Source organism: Myotis daubentonii, chromosome 7 (assembly GCF_963259705.1).
Source record: "Myotis daubentonii chromosome 7, mMyoDau2.1, whole genome shotgun sequence".
NCBI classification, from domain to species: Eukaryota; Metazoa; Chordata; class Mammalia; order Chiroptera; family Vespertilionidae; genus Myotis; species Myotis daubentonii.
In genome coordinates this window covers 65,663,828-65,682,877 of record NC_081846.1, presented here as the reverse complement: position 1 = coordinate 65,682,877, position 19,050 = coordinate 65,663,828, and the positions used below count along the sequence as shown (strand labels likewise).

Sequence of the window (19,050 nt, the reverse complement as noted above, 5' to 3'; positions counted from 1 at the left end):
AGGTTGCCAGATTGTAATTTGACTTGCTAAACTTGCTTACTTTTTATTACTGGCCCTGTCTAAATGACCTGACAACCACTTTTATTCGTATTCAGACACACATTTTTATGCCCTAACACCATCTTGACAGGAAGTATCAGATTTTATTTACCACAGGCAGTTGATAAAATTGGTACATTATCATGGAAGAGAGCAAATCCATTAAAAAGAATGAAGAAGTAGCTTCTATCAGCTGTGTGAGCACAACTCAGTCCATAGAGTTATACTTGAAACAATAATTAAACAAAAACTACTATTCACTGCACTTTTTAAAATGTATTCATTAATCTGTTCTTTAACCATGTTAAGAACTTGTTCTTTAACCCTCCAAAAACCCTGTCATAGTTTCAAATACAGTATTGCCTCTGAATACCAAATCTTTTTTCACTATTTTTTGTGTCCCCAAAGATTTGTCTTGAACGAGCATATCCTTCTACTTAGCATGTTCTGTTCATGCCTCTGGTAATAACATGCTTGCATTACTAAGCAAATTTTTAAAAACATTTTGGTAAAATTTTGAGTGACATATGAAGGGTACAAAATATAAATAATGTTGCAGGTCAGATGGCACAATGGAACCTTGGAGAGTACGTGGCCTGTAAATGGGACACCTCTGTTCAGCTCTGTAATTCTTTCTCAGTGGAAATAAGAGACCAGTCAAATCATATTTTACGATTTTTTTTGAAAGAAACCAGAAATACAGATTTTGAAAAGTTCTAATTTTTCAATATCAGCATAATATTTGACAGTGAAAAATCCACTTTTGCCACTGTGTGAGCCAAATAAAACAGTTTATAGCCTTTGGTAGGGGAATTTTTTTTCCCTTTTTTCTGTTTCTTTATTCTTTTAGAATGCAAGTACTTAGAATCTATTTTTTCTCCCTAATTTGTAGTTAGCAGCTTAGCGATTTTGCTAGTTTTCTGTGATGACTATTATTGTCAGAAATGACTTCTCTTGAAAATATAAATGATATAAATATTACTTATTTTTAATTCATTTGTACAGTTATATATGGTGAGTTGGTTACTTGGACAGCTATTCAGTTGTTTCCTGAATAATAATAATTGCACAGTTATTTTTATAGTTTGTTCATCTCCACAGTCTAAAATGGAGCCTTCTGATTTAGGAAAAGAAAATGGAATCTTTTTTTTCTTTAATGGACCTTTTGCATAGAAAACAGAGTAAATCATTCTCCTCAGTCCATGGCACACTGTCATCACTGGTCCATACAAAGCACTTATTTATATTTTTTATTTATTTTCTTTTTAAAAAAATACGTTTTTATTGATTTTAGAGAGAGAGGAAGGGAAAAGGATAGAGAGATAGAAACATTGATAAGAAAGAAACATTGATCTACTACCTCCTGCATGTTCCCTACTGATGATTGAGCCTGTAACTCCAGCATGTGCCCTGACCTAGAATAGGTGACGACCTCTTGGTTCATGGGTTGATGCTCAACCACTGAACCACACCAGACAGGCCTAATGTAACTGGTTTTTAGGGTCTTTTAGGATCTTTAAAATATATGAAGAAAAAGCAATAGAGTTGCAAGGAGAAATAGACAAATCCACAGTTATAATTAGGTATTTCAACTTTCCTTTCTCAACAATTGTTCAAAAATGTAGGCAGAAATCAGTTAGTAAACAAACCTTGAACAACTATAAAATCCAACCTGACCTAATCGCCATTTATAGAACATATATTCAATAACAGCAGAATATACATTCTTTACCACTATGGGAACATTCTCCGTGATAGACCATATGCTGGGTCACAACACAAGTCCCAGTAATTTTAAAAGATTGAAGTCATCCAGAGTAGGTTCTCTATAGAAAACAGAATTAAGTATCAAACTAAAAAGAAAATAATGTGAAAAAAAAGTCCCAAATATTTAGTAATTAAGCACTATACTTCTAAATAACCTATGAGTCAATTAGAAATCATAAGGGACATTGGAAAATATTTTAAACTGAATGATAAAACACAACATATCAAAATTTGTGGAATGTATGTTAAGCAGTGCTAAGAGAGAAATTTATCATTTTAAGAGAAGGAAAAGCAAATCCATTAGTGACTAGAAACAAGGAAATAATATAAAAGCAGAAATCAGTACTTAGGAAATACCAAAAGATAGAGAAAATCAGTGAAAGCAAAAGGTGGTTGTTTGAAAATACCAATAAAATTAATAAATCTTTTGCTAGACTTATCAAGTTCAGGAGGGAGGGAGGGAGGGAGGGAGAGAGAGAGAGAGAGAGAGAGAGGAGAGACCATTAAAATAGCCAGTGAGGAGTCTTGATGATGACAGCCTTTAACTTCTTGAATCACCTTATTGAAATATGGCCTGGCCGCTATCCCTTATCTCTAATGGACAGGTATCATTCTCGGATCTGTCTTCCTAATCTTTTATGGGATTTCCTTTTTCTCTTCCTGTTGCTTAAACCTTTTCTTAAGATTTTGCTTTCTCATTTTTGTGGAGCCAGCCCAGCCCTCTGGGGGATTCTTGAGAAAGGATGTATAGGAAATAATTTTTCATTCTCACTGAGTTTTACATTTCCATGAACGTTAGATCTTTTCACTTTGCCTTCATTTATGTTGCCTTAAGGTAATTAGGAATAGCTATTTAAAAATGTGTTTGCACCACCATTAAAAAATACATTCTCTCTGCTTTATATAGTCCCTGTAACTACATGAGGAAAACATTCTGAAAAAGGCTTTCATGAGAAAGAAAATTCAAGAAGACATTGTTATTAAAAGAATCAATCCCCTTAGATAAGCTTTATTAACCAGAATTGTGTTTAGCAAAAAAAAAAATATGTATTTATTTGTGTAGATTTCTTGTAAGTCACATTAAGATTTTTTTCATCACTAATATATACAAGATTTAGTATCAAGAAAACTTGATGTTTCTTTTGAAATGCAATGAGGTAGATAGTCTGGTAACCTAAGTGGTCAATGGACATATGTGAGCTAGAGTAAGCTCTGGGTCCTATTGTTGTTTCATATAAATATGAATGGCTTTGCCTCATTGATCTGCAGTAATTGGGACTACTTTACTGTGTCAAACGAAGGAGATTTTTTTCCTTGGCCAAATGGTGTGTGTGTGAAAAAAATATACATATGTATATATTTTATATATATAACTAGCCCAGTGCATAAAATTCATGCATGGGTGGGGTCCCTAGGCCTGGCAGGAGATCAGGGCTGATCAGGGCCAGGCCGATCAGGGCCGGAGGGCCCTGGTGGGGTCGGGAGAGGAGGTGATGATGGCTGGGCCGGGTGCAAAAGGAACAGATGCCAGATGCTGACGCTGCCCTCAGTGCCTCACCACCCCATGGTTCCCTGCCACCCCCACTCCTTCCCTTAGTGCCATGCTGCGACCGGGGTCCTGCTGGCTGGGGGAGGAGAGGGGGAGTGGCCAGGGAAGGTTTCGATCCCCAGTTTGGAACATGCAGGAGGCAGCCAATCAATGATTCTCTATCATCATTGATATTTCTCTCTCTATTTCCCTCTCTGAAATCAAGCAAATATATATTTTTAAAATGCAAGGTTTTTAGAGGAAGAAAGGTAGGGCAAGGGAGCTATTAACAGGGGGGCATTTGAGATCTTGCTCACATTTCAGATAGGATAACGTAAGGTGGCCCTCAGGGGGTGACAGGTGAGGAGTGGCAGTGGGTGGAGCAGGGCACTGCGGGGTGAGGAACAGGCTGTAATGACTGGGAATGTCTATGATAGTGACATTGAGTGTGTGTTAGGGCCATCGCTGGGATCATTCCCAAGAGGTGTTGATTCTGGACGGGAGGAGAAACACGGAGATCAGCAGGCCGTTCTTAGCCTAGAAGGTGATGCGGGCAGCAGGAACAGGCTGCCCTGCTTCCCTACAAATGTAAACATGCAGTGGAACTGCACATGGACGTCAGTCACACGGCCAAATCAATGCCCAGCCAGCGCTGGTAGCTGTGTCCTACCACTCTCTGGTTTAACTGCGGTGCTATTGGCTGGTGTGGGGGGGTGGGGGGGAGCCACTCCCCCAAGCACACATAGTATGCAAGGGGGGGGGGGGGGAGGGGGGCAGGAAGCCAGAAGCTGAAAGCTGGAGCTGACATGGTGCTATTGGCCGGGGAGGCCGAAGCCACGCCCCCAAGCCTATGTAGTATAGGAAGGGGCAGGCAGAAAGCCAGAGGCTGGAAGTCAGAGCTGAGGTGTGTGGCAGCACTGCATCTGCCATGGAGCTGGACAGGGAGCAGCTGTTGTTGCGACTGGCTTTGGAGTCGGAGGGGCTGCACTTCCTGTACGTCACCAGTGAGTCCCTGCGAGCCCGTGGCACGCAAGCCAGGCCAGGTGGGCCCTGGGGAGGTCTTTCCCTCCTGGCACCGTTCTTCCAAGGGTGGCAGTATAGGCCACTTTTTTTTTCAATTTATTTTTTTTGTTGTTGGAAAGGAAGCTCTGAGCTTGCAGTTCCTGGGATCCCTGGACCATAGCATGCATCTCCAGGCCTCACTGCACCCTCCTCCCCCTCTTCCTGCGTTGAGCATCTGGCCCCTAGTAGTCAGTGCGCATCATAGTGACTAGTCCACCTGTCGTTCTGGTCGTTACACAGTTATGGTTGCTGGGCTTTTATTACATAGGATATCTACATATATAAAAGCCAAGCGACTGGAACACCAGAACGACCGGAATGACCGGTTGCTCTGACATGTACTTCGGCCCTGATCGGCCCCTTTACCCTGATCAGGGGTGGAGCTGACTGGCCAACCAGCCACAGCCACTCCTCCTGGCTGGCCCAGACCCGATTGGGGCCAATCGGAGCAGGCTGGCCAGACCCCACCCATGCATGAATTCTGCACCAGGCCTCTGATATTTTATATATAGCTTTTGAAGTACCTCCATCAACATTTACCAAACTTTAGAAATTAATAGTTATTACATGAAAAAAAATATGTGACAGATTATATTTGGCAAAACTTGCCAGAGACATATTTCTATTCCCACATACTCTTCCAAAATCTTTTTACTCTGTCATCCGGAGGCGTAATCTCTTTCCCTTTTCCCTGAAATCTGGCTGCCTTGATGAGTAGTGGAAGTGACACTAGATATCTTCAGAAACTTAGTCATTAAAGATATAAGGGCTCTATATGAATCTCTCTCTCTTGAGATGCTTGCCCTTAGAACTCAAACCCTCATATTTTGAGGAAGGCCAGGCAAAATGAGGAGGCTACCACCACACCAGGCATGTGACTGAGCAATTTTCAGATAATTCTAGTCCAAGGCCTTCGAGTTGCCCCAGCTTGCACCAAGTAGAGCAGAGGCTAGCTATCTCTTCTGAACACTGCCTGAACCTGTGGCGTTTGCTATGTAGCAATAAATAGCTGGTACAAAAAGGTTCTGTTTTAAAGTAAGTTTAGAAAATACTTATTGAACAGCATAAGAAATTTCTCTGCTACGGGAAAGCTTTCAGTGTGCTAACATGTGATACTTTCCAAGAAGATCATAGTTACTCTCCAAGAAGATCATAGATAGCCTATGTGTTTTGCATAGAGCATCTCATGTGTCATCATTTGAGAATACTTCTCCAAAATCATCATTTTAATGCCTATGTATTCTATTAATAAACCATCAGGCTCCTCTTCATTCTTCTGTGCTTGAGCATTTAGGTTATTTATAACATTTTGCTATTACATGTGTTTTGGTAAAAAAAAACACACAAAAAACCCAAAGACTTGCTTTCTCTTTTAGTTATTTCCATAGACTCTGTTCTTTGGAGTACAATTACTATGCTATGACATCTACAATTTCTAATGACTGCCTACATTAAATTCTAAGAAATTAAAGCATTTTACATTATCATAATCAATAAATTGTATCTTTTTCTTCAAATACTTCATAGGTTTTAACATTTTTCTTTTTTTTAATTGCTAAAATGTAAAGTCGCAATACATAGTTGTTTGAGTTTGTATTTCTATAATTTATACCAAGAATGAACAACGCCAAATCTTTTTAATTGGCCTTTTTTTTTAATGTATTGTTTCCTCCATGGTTAGCACTACATTTGCCTGGGTCCTCATGGTCTCATGACAGCTCCACCATTAAATACCTATCTTTGTTTCTCAATGTCTCTGTGCTTGGCCTCATCCATAAATTGAGGAACTGAATATTACCTATCTCGAGTTGATCTCTTGCCTTTGAGATAGCCTGGAGGGACTGGGAGAGTATTATGCTAAGTGAAATAAGCCAGTGAGAGAAAGACAGGTATCTCAGGATCTCACATATATGTGGAATCTAGTGAACAAAATAAACCGATGAACAAAATAGATCCAGAGACATGGAAGTGTGGAACACACTGAGGAATCTAGGGAGGAAGGGGAAAAGGGGGAGAGGGAGGGGTAAAGCAAAAAACTTACATGCATATATGCATTACCCATGGACACAGACTATAGTTCTGTGAAGGTCTTGGGGTGGGGAGCCAATGCAGGGTGGAGGGAGCCAATGGGGGGGCGGGGGAAGGGGATATCTTATCTGTAATACTTTCAACAATAAAGATAAGTTTTTTAAAAAGAAGTAAATAATATATATATATATATATATATATATATATATATAATCTATATTTATAAAAGGCTAATATGCTAAGTGTCCAACTGTCCGACCAGTCTCTATGACCCACACTGACCACCAGGGGGCAGATGCTGAACACAGGAGCTGCCATGACATGCACTGGCCATTTACAGAGAAAGAGCACCGCGGACCTGGTGCCCACAAAGCAACACTCCGCTTTCCCCCAGTGGGACACAGGCCCCGCCACCACCCCGGAGCCACAGCCCACCAAATCCTAGCCAATGCTGCCGAGACCCCATGGTACAAAATGCAGCCCACAGCCCAGCCCAGCCTGGAAATGATGGCTGTGGGTACTGGGTAATGACATCACATAGCAATGCCCAGCTTCCTCTCCCTAGCGACTAGCCTCCTTGGAGTTCCTTCATCCCAGGAACACGACTTGTTTTACAGCCAGGTGCAAACACTTTACACTTTAACCAAATGTCTGTGAAGCATTTTCCCGTGCCTCATCTCATTTGATCCTCACAGAAGTCCTGGAGTAGGTAGATAGGAGACTAGATGGAATCCTATTTTCTTTTCATTAGCCAGAAAATGGAGGTTTAGAAACTTGATCCAACTGAAAAGTAAGAAATGGTGGAACTTGAAAATGACTTCAGGTTTTCTCAATGCACAGAATAGAGTCAAACAGTGCTGCAGTTAAATATTTTACCCTTTGTTCTCCCTTTGTGATCTACAATAATAACCTGCTTCATGTTGATATTTAATGCTGTGTTGCTGACAATTACCTGAAAGAGAATTGGGGTGCTTCACTGGGCTGGAAAAAGTTTAGCTACATCAGAAAGCAGGTCTAATTAAGCAAGTTTATCTATATATATATAAATCTCTCACTGGCGCCAATTGCACACATGTGTTTCCACCTGTCATTGTCGATTGTGAATTTGGTTGACACTTATAGAGAAAGGGCGAATAGTGATATTAAAATATTTCTTCTAATTAATTTTCTTTCAATGTGCACGAATTCGTTCACTGGACCACTAGTAATGCACATACAGCACTTGACTGGGTGTTTTATATTTTATTTGAAATACTCAATGCTGAGTAAGTTTAGATTTTCTCATACAGAGAAGTTGTAATGATTTCATGTTTTTGTCATTTCATCACATATATTTGACATAAGAACTTTATTATATTTCATGATCATTTTCTTTTTTTAATCTTTTGATTTTGTTGTACACAGTTTTTTAAAGTTTTAAAATTTTTTCTACTGTTTAATAGTAAAATTACCTTCCAGCTACTGATAGAATTAATACGTTCTATGATTTTATGTTTTCTTTCAAGAAAGCACTATGCTATGAACTATATTAGATGCAGGAATCATAATAAGACCAAGTAGCTTCTGATTTAGTCAGAGGACTATATCAGTCACAGGTCTGCAGTAAGGAATATATATGTGCATGAATGGGTGTGTTTGTGGGCGCGCGTGGGTGCTCACACACATACTTGTGGGTAACGACATTCATTTCAAGAAATTAGCTTTACAGTTGTGGTCTCTCAAGTATGAAATTTGTAGGGCAGGCTGGCAGACTGAAACTCAGGCTGGCGCTGAGGCTTCAGCCCTGAGGCAGAATTTCTTCAGGAAAATCTCAGCTTTGCTCTTAAGGCTTTTCAACTGACTGGATGAGGCTAACCCAGATTATGAAAGATAATCTTTTTTATTTAAAGCCAAGGGATTGTAGATGTTATCAGCTGTTTGAAAAATTCTATGAAATACATTCATAGCAACACCTAAATTAGTGCTTAACTAAATAACTGTAATATAGCCTATCTAAGGTGAATCAGAAAACTAACCATTGCAAAGAAAATAGTGGGACAGGCTTTTGATGGTGATTTTCACATTAATACATTTAAGCATTTCAATGCCTTTAGTTGTGACACTTGAGAAAAACATAAAATAAATGGACTACTATGTTAAAAGTGGAAAGGTTTGCCCTAGCCAGTTTGGCTCAGTGGGTAGAGTATCATGTTTATTATTAGTATAGGTTCTATGGATTTCTTTATTGATACATTTTTCTGTAACATTTCTGAATATTATACAAAAAAATCAAGAAAAGATCATCATATGCAGAATACAAAATATGATTAAATGAGTATGTTATCAGTGGAAGTGGAGTTATTGGGGTGCTGCAAGGAAAAGAATTTCCTGAGGCCCTCACGGGAGGATGAGGTTTCATGGAAAGCTTTATCGATGTTGTAAATTTAAGGGGGTTCCCCTGCAAGGTCCCCTTTCTATCCATCCCACCATGGAAAAAGACCAATCTTATCTTCAGCAAGGTCAGAATTAAGGCCACTGCCCAGAACTTCAGTTCCATATTACAATCCAGTCCAGCACCTGACTAGCTTAACTTGTATTCCCAGCTGCAGTCCATTGCGTGTGGGGACCAGGCAGCCGCTTAAGGCTACATGCTATGGAGAGAGAACAGGGAGCCCACAGGCAAGTGCTGTTCACAGAGCAAGAGTGAACAAGAGAGCAAGAGCAAGGGAACTCTTTGTACGGGTATTTTAACTTTCCAAGATTTCTCATGGTTCTGATGGAGTCCACCCCCTCGGCAATCTATTGTTTCTCATGGACTAACAGACAGCACCTTCCCTATGTCACCCCAGTTTCGCTGAGCATGCGCCCATATCCCCATTTTTTCGATCCCTTCCCCCGGGGACCAGCAGGGAATGAACCAGTGGTTCCCTGGGGGAGCATAAAGCTATAGCTTCCTTGTGAAGCTGCCCAGGTGACCATGCTTACAATGTCTGGCCTCCCCTTTGCTCTCTTCTTATTAATATTAATATCTAGCTAATTATGACCATATCAATTTGACTATCAAGTTGACTATTAAATATATCATGCCATCTGAATGGATTTTAAATCATCCAATATCTTGTGAGATTGTATATTTGTTTATCCTATGATTCTAACATTCCTTAATATTTTGAACCTCCTCTTCTAGAATTGCCTTCTAAGCCTGAAATGCATTCTTATGACTACATTAATAGTTTCCTTACCTTCTTCAAACATTTGCTTAAATGTCACCTCCTCAGTAAGGCCTATCTGACCATTCTGTTTTAAATTGCAATCCTCTTCTACCTTACCTTGATTGCTTTATTTCCCATACCATTAAATTTTCTAATGTATTATGTAATGTACATATTTATTGTGTAACTGCACTAGAAGCTAAATCATTAATGCAGGAATTTTGCATTAATACGGACACTATCTGAAAGAGCTTGTAGATATAAATCTCAATTTTTATATAAATGTAACATGTGAGACAAGTGTAAATTAAACTTAAATTGTTTTCCAACAGAAATATAATCTGGTTTCAGCACAGAAGAAATGACATGTTCTACATGTACTCATGAGCTCTGAAAATACTTAGCACATCATAAAATCTTTAAAGGCACGAACTTCTAAAGAAGTCTGTAGATGTAACTAGTTTGTTGTCATATGTTTTATTTTCCCTAATAGAGGCAATTTTTAAAAGCTACTTTAAAACATTTTTTTAATGTCACTTCCCTGCTCAAAATTCTTCTATGTATTTTTATCACATTTGGAATAAAAGTCCATGTCCTACCATGACCTGGGAGATCTGAACCCTACTCAATCTATTTCCTATCACTCTCCTCCTTCCCTTTGCTCTGTCCACTCTGGCCTTCTTGCCGCTTATAAACAGACCAGCTCTTTCAGCTCCTGGGCCTTTGCACTTGCCCATTCCTCCTAATCTTACCAGGAATGTTGGTATGTCACAGATGGAAGCAAGCACAGCATTAAGTGCCATGCCAATCCAAGAAATGTGTGTATTCACTGAACCTGCCTTACTGACATCCTGTGTTATATCATTAGGCAAACTTTAAAGCTACAATTTGGAAATCACTAGCCCAAGCTTAGAAATATATATACTTCAGAGAGGGAGAGAGAGAGATAGAAACATCAATGATGAGAGAAAACCATTTATCAGTTGACTCCTTCACGCCCCCTATTGGGGATCGAACCTGCAACCCAGGCTTTTCCTGACCAGAAATTTTTTTTACATGCAATAAACATTAATATTTCGAACATTTCAAAACATTTTTTAATATTGGAAATATTTATTCATCGATGTATTTAAAAAATACATTTATGTGCCCAGCCCATTTGGGTCAGTGGTTAGAGCATCAGCCTGCTGAAGGGTCAGCAGGTTCGATTCCAAGTTAAGGGCAGGTACCTCAGCTGCAGGTTCCATCCCTGACCCCTGTTGGGGCCCGTGCAGGAGGCAACCAGTTGATGTGTATCTCTCATATCAATGTTTTTCTCTCTCTCCCCCTCCCCCTCTTCCCTCCCTTTCACTCTCTCTCTAAAGATCAATGGGAAAAATGTCCTCAGATGAGGATTTTTTAAAAATCTTCAAAAAAAAAATATTTATGCACCAACTGTTTGCTGGGGAGTATTGTGGGAGCTGTCATGAGCAGTGAAGGGCACAAAGTCCCTGCCTCATGGAGCTTACTACCTATTGTGGGAGACAAACAATAAGCATGTAAATAATTAAATAACATAATTTCAAAAGGTGACATGGTCTATAAAGAAACGTAAAATAGCCCTGCCCGGTCTTGCTCAGTGGTTAGAGCGTCGGCCTGCGGACTGAAGGGTCCCGGGTTCGATTCCGGCCTAGGGCACATGCCCGGGTTGCAGGCTCCACCTCCAGTGGGGGGCGTGCAGGAGGCAGCCGATCAGTGATTCTCTCTCATTGATGTTTCTAGATCTCTCTCCCTCTCCCTTCCTCTCTGAAATCAATAAAGAAATTTAAAAAAAAAAAAAGAAACGTAAAATATAGTAAGTAGACAAGGGTAATGGAGAGCTTGGGAGTGTTATTTTAGATAAGGTGGTTACTGAAGACTTATCTGAGGAAATGATATTTAAGCAGAAACCTCCTAAATAGTGTAGGCGGGAGCTGTGTCTGAAGGAGGAGGGGTCCTTGCCGCAAAATGGAACTGCAATTGAAAAGGCTGCTGGGTCAGCAAGAATTACGTGTTTGAGGCATAGCCAGAAAGTATATGTGGAGAAAGTATGGGTATGGAGAAAGTGAGGAAAACAGTGGTTTGAAATAAGGCTGAAGAGAGAGCAGGGCCAGATATGTAGGGCCTTAGAGGTCATATTGACGAATTTAAAATGTAGGTTTTATTTAACTGTGACAAGAAGCCATTGGTGGGGTTTTGAACATAGGATTGATGTGATTTATGAAATTAAAACATCTTCAGAAAATATACTTATTTTCTGATAACTTAGTGTCTTGTTTGAAAAACAGTCATTTAAAAGTCATAAAATAACAGATTGACAATTTTTACTCCACATTTTTTAACAACTAGAAAAATCCAGAAATTAAATTAAAAGGGATTTAAAAATCTAAGAATTAATATTTAGTCGCTATAACAAAGAAGATGCTGATTTTTTAATAGGCAGAGTGCTAACAATTCAATATGAAAAAGACAACTCATTTGTATAAAAGACATGAAAATGCATTTTATCAAAAACGAAATGCTAATGGCTAACAAATACAAGAGAACATTTCATTTCTCAATCTCTCCTTTGCTCTATGGTGACATATTTCTAGTGATCAATTGCTGCCTGTTACTGTGTTTTGCTATTCTCTTCATCCTCTTTTCTAGAGTATCTTTGTTACCAGTGCTGTACTCTTTTCTTTGTTATTACTTATGACTGGAAATAATACCCTTTACCTGGCTAGCTATTTTTAAGAGGTGTGTGTGTGTGTGTGTGTGTGTGTGAGATAGGGAGACTGAAGGTAAGGGAGAGTACAGAGTATTGTTCCAGGTTTGCCAGTCTTCACAAACTTGTTTCTCTGCTGCCATAGACACAAAATGCTTCCTATGGAAGTTGCTTGGCTGCGTATTTTTTGTGTAACCTTCCTCCCCCACCTTTTCTACTTCCTAAATCTGAGTCTAGTAGGTTCTGCTGACAACTCAACTCACCTCTGTACCTATATCTGTGATTACAAAAAAGGCCTGTAGCAACTTAGGGTGTGTTATATACCTTCAGGGCATATTTTTTGCCCTTGTTTTCTGGTATTCACACTGTGGGCTCTTTTACAACTGCATTTCTCCGAGACTGCTTTTCTTCACTTACTCTCATGTAGCTCCTGCCAGGTTTCAGCTGCTTTTACTATTTTACAGTTTAGGGATTATATCTGAATCCTAATATTACTACAAATATATTGCATGTGTTTCTTCCTTTGGAGGGAAACATAACTGGACAGATGGAAGGACACAAGCAGAAAGAGAAGAGAAAAAATAAATAAAGCAATCAGCTCTAGGAGCCAAATTCATGATCCAGAAAGCAAGAACTCTGGGAAAGACATAAAACAATGGAGAAGACAAATTATGAGTGGGCAAAACTTAGGAAAGAAGTATTTATTTCAAAGGTGAAATTGGAAAGAGCTCAAGAGAGACTGGAAATTATGGAAAGGAACTTAAGGAATATAAAAGATAAAAATGAATGCAATAAACCAAAGAAAGAACAAAACAATTAGAAAATTTGTATTTATGTGTAAGATATATAAATTGAGATAGAGACACTATAAAAACTTAAAATAACATAAAAGAATAAATATTTAAAGTTGAAATGTAATAACTTTTTGATAATATAGGAGACGATTTGAATCCATATTTTAATAGGACATTCCACGGGCCAAGAAAAATGAGTTTAGAACTGTCAATACTGAGACATATCCTCATGAATTTACTGGATTTTTAAACATGAAGAAATAACGATTAACTCACACATAAGAGGGGGAAAATAGTCAGTCTCGTCTCTGATTTATCCACATCAACATTTAGAGCCAGCTGACAATGGACTAACATCTGCAGGATCTTTGAGAAAAAATAGAGTTTTTAAAATAGTATTTTAAATTCAGTAAAGCTGTCTTCAGGCATAAAAACTTCAGACAGTTTTGAACTTAGAGAATATTATTTCAGATGTGCCCTTCTTGAAAAAAATTCCTAGAAAATTACTGCCATTCAGATGAAAATAACGGGAAACACCACCGAAGGTTGATCAGTGAGCATTGAGAGGATTTAGTTATAAAACAAGATGAAAACAAACGTGGGAATTAGAATTAAAGAACAAAATGTGAATACTGTATCCCTAAAAATAGAAATTATACACTACCTGGACCTATTTTTCTCTCCTTTTCACCAGATTTTTGTATTTGTAAGATTTTTTATATCTTATTTAATACTTAAAAGTCAAAAACTGTCAATTAAAGTTACAAATAATAAAAATAACAAGCAAATTTAACAGGACTTAGAAAAACACTGAAAAATATTAACTGAAATATGATAAGGAAAGTAAGCAGGAAAGAATAATAGAAAATATGCTAATATCGTAATTGCTTATTGAAGCTAATATATCTTGAATACAGAAATTTAAAAAAATTAAATTACATAATACGATTTATGAATACAAAGTTGCACGGAGTTATAAACACAGTTACTGGAACAAAGATACATACAGAGAAACTACATATAGAGAAATATGAGGTAAAATCTACTAGTAAAATATTTTCTTTTAAAAAAATCCAGAAAACAAGTTAAATTAATAACAGAATGAAGACCAATTCTATTAGATGCCCACTGTCAAAATTATCATTTAACATTGTATTGAAAGGGATCAATCAACAGAAAAATTAATGTAAATGGGCTTAACTCATGTGTTATTTATTAAAAGTGAATTTCCAACTAAATCATAGGGCAATATCTATTCTCTGATATATGCAAAAAACAGAACTAAAGTGTTTTAGAAATGTTGAAAACTAAAGGATAAAAATTAAGCCAGATAAAGGCAAGCAAAATACATCAGAACAAAGGAATCAGTCCCCATAAACATCAAATGAGATGAAAACTTTTATTGTTGACACTGTTACAGATGTCCCCCATTCCCCCCCCCCCGCCCCCCGCTCCCCAATCCTCGCCGCTCTCTCAGGCCTTTGCCGTGTTATTGTCTGTGTCCATGCCCTTTGCATATATGCATTTATGTCCTTTGGTTAATTACTTCTAGTTCCCCCTCCCCCCTTTATGAGATCTGTCAGTCTGTTCCATGTACCCATGCCTCTGGTCCTGTTTGTCAGTTTATTTCGTTCATTAGATTGCACAAATAAGTGAGATCATGTAATATTTACCTTTCTCTGACTGGCTTATTTTGCTTGGCATAATAATCTCCAGGTCCATCTATGCTGTCGCAAAGAGTAAGACTTCCTTCTTTTTAATATTCCCAAAATTTATATGGAACCAAAAAGACCCGAAATGGCCTCAGCATTCTTCAGAAAGAACAAACTTGGAGGGATTACAATATCAGATATCAAACTATACTACAAAGCCATTGTAATCAAAACAGCCTCGTACTGGCACAAGAATAGGCATATAGATCAATGGAACAGAACAGAGAGCCCAGAAATCAACCTATGCCTTTATGGTCAAATAATGTCTAACAAAGGAGGCAAGAGCATTTAATAGAGTAAAGACAGTCTCTTCAATCAGTGGTGTTGGGAAAACTGGACAGGTACATTCAAGAAAATGAAACCAGACCAGCAACTTACTGACTGGTACATCATACACAAGAATAAACTAAAAATGGATTAAAGACTTAAATGTAAATTGGGAAACCATAAAAATCCTATAAGAAACATAAGCAGTATAATTTCAGATATCTTATGTAGCAGTATTTTTGCTGATACATAGCCTAGAGCAAAGAAAAAATAAAGCAATGGGACTACATCAAACTATAAAGTTTCTGTACAGTAAAAGAAACCATCAATAAAATGAAAAGGGAACCGAATGAATGGGAGAACATATTTACCAATGACACATCTGATAAGGGGTTAATTTCCAAAATATATAAAGAAATTATACAACTCAACACCAGAAAGACAAACAGTCCAACTAAAAAATGGGCAAAGGACCTGAGTAGACACTTCTCCAAAGAGGACATACAGATGGCCAATAGACATATGAAAAAATGTTCAGCTTCACTAATCATCAAAGAGATGCAAATAAAAACTGCAATAAGGTATTATCTCACACCTGCCACAATGGCTACCATCAACAAATCAATAAACAACAAGTTCTGGTGAGGATGTGGAGAAAAGGGAATCCTAGTACATTGCTGGTGGGAATGCAAACTGGTGTAGCCACTGTGACAAACAGTAGGGAGTTTTCTCAAAAAATTAAATATGGAACTGCCATTTGACCCAATCATCCCACCTCTAGGAATATATCCTAAAAATCCTTAGATAGTCCAGGATTATCTCCCCATATTAGTAAGAATATTTGCACCCATGCATTCATAGCAGCATTATTTACAATAGCTAAGATCTGGAAACAGCCCAAGTGCACATTGGTAGATTAGTGGATTAAAAAAGCTATGGTACATTTATTCAATGGAATACTATGCTGCTGTAAAAAAGATACTTTTTAAATGCAAAAAGTGCAATTCATAATGAAGGTGTGGCAATTTTGGATATCTAAAAACCAAATAACATGCCACAACACTGTTAAAGCTACAACAGTGCAGATACAAAGGAAAATAGTTAAAAACACACTAAACTTGGAACTTTTATTCTTCAATCATTTCAATACAGGTAAAGCAGGGTTGGGGGAAAGGGGAGAACAAGGAAACACTGAAAGCATTTACTCAAAAGTCAGCAATATTGCAGAGATGCCCACTGCCATGACTATCATTTAACATTGTGGTGAAGGGAAGCAGATGAGAAAAATACTATAAGTTCTTTAAAACATCAAAGAGGTAAAGTTAGAACCCCTGTGTGAGTAACATGATTATCTACCTGAAATCACCACCCAAAGTAAAATTAACTGAGTAATTACTAAGAATAATAAGATCATTCATTAAGATATTGTGGCACAAGATTAATGTATCCCTATAGGTAACTTTCATGTACTAGTATACCAGAATAACTATGAATTAAACCCCAGTGCCATATAATGCATAGGCTGATTACTTGGGTATGTGCTGTAAGCCTAGTCATATTTTTTTGTGTGTTAATTTGCTAAAGCTGCTGTATCAAATTACCATAGACTTGGTGACTTAATGCAACAGATATTTATTCTCTCAGTTCCAGATGCCAGAAGTTGTCACTAGGCCAAAATCAAGCTGTTGGCAGGGCCACTCGCCCTCTAAAGTCTCTGGGGGTTTGTGGAGAATCCTTTCCTCACCTCTTCCAGCTTCTGATGGCTACCAGCATGCTTTGGCTATGGCCACATCACTTCAGTCTTGAGCTACATGGTCCCATTGCCTCCTCCCCTTCTGTGTGTATCTGCTTTTTCTTACAAGACCCTTGTAATTGCACTTAGGGCTCACCTGGATAGTCCAAGATTATTTCCCCATTTAAAAATTCTAATCACATCTGGAAAGATCCATTTTCCTTATAAGGTAACATTTACAGATTCCAGGGATTAAGACATGACATCTTTGGGTGGTGACTTCATGTACTGTAATGTAATGTAATGTGTAATGAACTAACTTTCTATTAGAAAGTATCTAGAATGGTAGTAGCTCTGTACCATCCTTGAGAGAATCAGGAAACTACTATCCTTGAGCTAATCAAGAAAATAGTCACAAATCATTTTTATTGAGTTTAATTCCCCAAGTATGTAATGAATTAACTTCCTGGTACCATTCTTGGAATAATCAGAAAAGTACCAACCTTGGGATAATTAAGAAAATAGTCACATATAAAAATTTTAGAGTTTAATTCTCTTACAGAACCCTCATTGAAAAATACTATCTTGGGTGTGAAATGATAGAATAAACAGGATTATAAACCCTAGCAATAGACTTAATAAATGCAGGAAATCTTGAAAATGATGAGGATGGCATCTCACAGTTGTGGGAAAAGGTGTGTTATTTAATGCATGTTATTGGGACAACTGCTTAGCTATCTATAAAGACAAGTTGAATGCATACTCACATCATTCACCAAATATCTAGAAATAGACCAGATACTTAAATGTAAACCCATAGAGGTACTCAAAAAAAAAAAACGAGATTTTTTTTTCTTCTGACTTTAGCATAGAAAATAACTTCAAAACAAAATTGAGTTATGGGCAAATGTTTAACAAAGGAGCCAAAAACACACAATGGAGAAAAGAAAGCTTCTTTAATAAATGGTGCTGGGAAAGAATGAAAGTATATTACAGTTTGTCCCCATGTACAAAAATTAACTCAAAATGGATCCAAGGCCTAAATATAAGAGCTGAAACAATAAATTACATGGAAGAAAACATAGGTACTAAACTGATAGACTTTGGTCTTTGAGAGTATTTTATGAATTTTACCTCAGGGGCAAGGAAAGGAAAGGCAAAATAAATGAATGGGACTATATCAAACTAAAAAGTTTCTGCCCAGCAAAAGAAACTGCCAACAAAACAAAAAGGCAACCAATTGAATGGGCGAAGACATTTGCAAACAACAGCTCTGACAAGGTGTTAATATCCAGAATATACAGAATTCACACAACTCAACACTAAATAAACAATTCAGTATAAAAAGGCCCTGGCCTGGTGGCTCAGTTGAGTGGAGCATTATCAAATCAATGTTTCTGTCTCCTTCCTCTCTCTCTAAAAATCAATTAAAACAAAACAAAACATATCCTCAGTTGAGGATTAAACAAAAAACAATTTTTTAATGGGCTGAGGACATGAACAGACAATTCTCCGAAGAAGACATACAAATGGCCAATAGATATATGAAAAAATGCTCAATTTCACTAGCTATTAGGGAAATGCAAATCAAAACTACAATGAGATACCACCTCACACCTGTTGGGATGGCTATTATCAACAAGACAAGTAATAACAAGTGTTGGAGAGGATGGCGAGAAAAAGGAGCCCTCATTCACTTCTGGTGGGAATGTACACTGGTAAAGCCACTATGGAAAACAGTATGGAGATTCCTCAAAAAATTAAGAATAGAGTTACCATATGACCCCACAAACTGTCTTCTGGGTATCTACCCGAAAAATTGGAAACATCTGTTTGAAAAGATATATGCATGCCTATGTTCACTGAAGCATTATTCATGGTGGCCAAGACATGGAAACAATCAAAGCATTAAGATATGGTTCATATATACAATGGAATATTACTCAGCTATAATAGAAGATGAAATACTGCCATTTATGACAACATGGACAGATCTTGAAAATATGCTAGTGAAATGAATCACTTAGAAAAAATAAAGAACAATATGATCTTCAGGGATATAAAAGCAAAAGTAACAAATTAACAAACAAGAAAAACTAACAAAAACTCATAGACACAGACGACAGTATGGTGGTTACCAGATAGAAAGGGGATAGAGAAGTAGTAAAGGATAAAGTGACAGAAGATGATTTTGACATTGGTGGT

The 19,050-nt window shown here is 37.7% G+C and overlaps 1 long non-coding RNA gene across 1 annotated transcript in view; it reads left to right on the top strand.

Annotated features, from left to right (window-relative positions):
- LOC132238655 (uncharacterized) overlaps positions 1 to 19,050 on the top strand; it is a 189,660-nt gene that overhangs the window by 152,178 nt on the left and 18,432 nt on the right. The gene's annotated exons all lie outside the window — the stretch shown is intronic.